This window comes from Hipposideros armiger, unplaced genomic scaffold (assembly GCF_001890085.2).
Source record: "Hipposideros armiger isolate ML-2016 unplaced genomic scaffold, ASM189008v1 scaffold_113, whole genome shotgun sequence".
Classification (NCBI taxonomy): Eukaryota; Metazoa; Chordata; class Mammalia; order Chiroptera; family Hipposideridae; genus Hipposideros; species Hipposideros armiger.
The window spans coordinates 3122918-3126148 of NW_017731463.1; the positions used below are offsets into that span (position 1 = coordinate 3122918).

A 3231-nucleotide genomic window follows, 5' to 3' on the forward strand; every position below is an offset into this window, starting at 1 on the left:
CACACACACACACAGAGTCTGGCACATATTAGGTGTTTAATACATGGTAGGTGTTATTCATTTATCCAATAAATATCATGTCCCAAAAGGTAATATTTTCTATATTACTTTTAATTACTACTATATTAAATAATGACATTCTCTGCTGTCTCGATTTTTGTTTTTCAAACTTAAGCAATGCATGCTTGGGATTCTTTTCCACTTCTATGCTTTGTACCATCCCTATTTGTATGTAAGTAATTTCTGTAAGGTTTTCTTTAACCTGTTGTTGGTTTCCTTTCTACCTTTGTTTGACATAAAAGTAAGCTTTACCTTTGGTACATATTAACTATGTTGTATATTACATGTACACACACACACACACACACACACACACACACACACAGTTGCACAATCAGTTTAATCAACCCTACTACCAGACAGATGTTTTCTTATTCTTTCGTATCGCTCATCGCTCAATCTGGCTAACTCGTTGCTGAGCACTTCCCTCAAGAAATGTATGAGTAAATAAATTCAAACCCATTCCACCAAGGGTAACTGATTATTAGAAATCTTGGTTATTAACAAAAGTTTATGAAATAAAGATGCTCTGAGGTTTCTCCCCATAAGAGGAAACCCATTTCTTACTGAAACCCATCAACATTTAATTCTCTAGCCAGTATTATTTATCCACCAAGGATTTTTCAGATAGTATGTAATTGCTCTTTTGTTATGCTTCCTGTGTAATTTGCAACTGTACAGATATTTTAGTTGGCAATTTAGTATCATGCTGTCAGATATTAGGATAGCTTAACACTGCTAGTGTTCATCACAGAAAAGAAAAAAATCATTACTCAATTAAAATAGCAAAAATTATTTTTCAGGAATACATTTTGTTGAATAAAAACATGTTGACAACTTTAAACATATACAGTATTCAGTACCAGATGGGGATATTTGATTACTATCAGGTGCAACAATAAAACAATTTTATTTTCAGTGATAAGAGGAAACAAAAAACTGATGATACATGCAAAAAACAAAACAAATCACTATGCACAGAATTTTTTTTAAAGAGCATTGATATTTGTAGCAATAGGCATAATGTACAATAATTTTATAGGGTAAATTTCACTATTCTAATGCTAACATAAAAAAAATGTATATGGCTATTTCCATACAAAGTCATTTTAGAACACCACAAAATCTACCAGTAAAATACATTTCAAGTTTCGATTTAACATAATTCCACATACTGAATTTAATTACAGATTATTTTTAAGTAAGTTGAAATTAAGAGAAACAATAATAAATTCTTTTTTAAAAGCCTATTAAAATGCAATGTAGAATTTAAGGATAAAATTGTAGGAACAGAAAAGGACTTTATCAACTCAATAAAAAAATCATAAGTTTAATTTTGATAAAAAGTTCAAATTTATTTCTCAAAAGGTAAATTCTTGTTTAAGTTTAAAATAATATAATTCGTTAATCGAAGAAAAATGAACTTCACAGGTTCTTATGTGGCAATTTTATTTTTAACAGAGTTTATAGAGCTGATTATACTATAAACTACTACTGAATATCAAGAATATTAAAATATGGTTTCTAGTAAGTAGTAGGGAAAAAAATTCAAAGTTTCTGTTTTTATGAAAAGCCCATGTTATGGTATCTTTTCCTATATCCGTAAGTTAATTTATAAAACTAAGTTTCACTTCAGTAGAATTATTATTTTTTACTTTGCAAAGAAAAGCATCAGATGAATACAACTGGGGTGTCAATGAACTTGACTGTCACAGACAGGCAAAGAGACCATAGAGGAGCTTTCCATAAATGTTCACAGGGTAGGGGGCTGGTGGACACAGTGGAAAGAGCAGACCTTGGTTTTATTTGGCTCTGCCTTTCATCAGCAGTTTGGCTTGAACAGACAAGTCAGTTAACTTTCCAAATTTTAGTTATCTTCATCTGTCTCTGTCAAGTGCACTTAGGCTCTTCAGTTTTAAAAGACCCTAATTATGCAATACCTATAAAGTTAGAAAGAACAAAAAGCAGCCCTCGTATAACTTGAAAAAATAATAATAATGGCAGAAAAATACAAAATGGTTTGTAACTTGCAATGTAATATTTCCAGAGCTGAATTCGTAAATCTCTGAAGCACACCCAGCTAGGATTATATCGGTCAAGACTTGGATACTGTATTCAAAATGTAACTCTCTCCTCTCACATTATTCCTCCACCTGCTCCTCCCCATCCTGCTTCATTCTCCTTTCAAAACCAGCAAAGGGTTGGAAACATTGTAAGCTTCAGGATCAAATCATTTTAAAAGACGCATCTTCAATCAAGTGTATCATCTGCTTCACCACATTTCTCTCCAATGGGAGTGAATTTTCACAAAGAAAATAAAAATATGAATAAACAAATTCGGAAACAGAAACGTACCAGGCCTATTTTTTTGTTTGCTTTGATTGCTGAAATACACAAAACGCAAGATGTATCCTAATCTATTCCCGTAGGAACGTGCATGCATTCACCCACCCAATGAAAAAACAATTCTGCGGCTTCACTTCCCGGCTACACAATAGCTTCGCCGTCAGGCCCTTCCTAGTCCAGTCTTCATCGTCATCGAGTAATTTCATATTGATCACTTTGGCAATGCTTGCACAGGCACTGTCCCTGTCTTCCAGGAGCTTTCATTCTTTAAATAAATAACACTCGGCTGGACACCGAAATGCAGAGATTCTACAAATCCCACGTATTCCCGCCCAGTGGTCTGGCAGCTGCTAATTTTTTTTTCCCCCTGGGGAATAAAATGAAGGGAACCAGACCCAAACCCCACGCTTGTATCTTAGGACAATGAAACCGACAGGAAGCCACGGTCTCCTCCCGGGGGTTTACTACGGAGCCAGAGCTCACGCGGGGTGCAGTCGCCTGGCAGGGTGCGTGACACCGCGTCTTCCACGCCCTCGGAGCGCGTCCAGAAGGCTCCTCGCCTGACCTCCCGCCAACCACCCCACAGCCCAGAACCAACCACAAAAAAGGATCGGCACCGTGAGTCCGCTCCCCGCCGGGGAGAAGCACTTCCCCAGCGACAGCGCGGCCATTCCCTCCAACGCTCGGCCCGCGCCCGCCGCACGGCTACGGCGGATGGGGGAGGGCTGCACAAAGCCCGGAGGGAGCTGAAATGATTCAATACGGTCGGGCGCAGAGGCGGAGGCTGCGAGGGGCCGGCCAAGCCGGGAAACCACGGAAGGGCCG

General features: G+C 37.9%; 1 protein-coding gene across 12 annotated transcripts in view; it reads right to left on the reverse strand.

Moving 5' to 3' along the window:
- The window catches only part of CEP170 (centrosomal protein 170), a 111327-nt gene that overhangs the window by 107326 nt on the left and 770 nt on the right, over nucleotides 1-3231 (reverse strand). The window contains exon 2 of one of the 12 annotated variants that reach the window (XM_019647560.1): nucleotides 2512-2671. The exons of the other annotated variants lie outside the window; for them this stretch is intronic. The gene's annotated coding sequence lies outside the window, so the exon portion shown is untranslated. The remainder of the gene's footprint in view (nucleotides 1-2511; nucleotides 2672-3231) is intronic. 12 annotated transcript variants of the gene reach the window in all.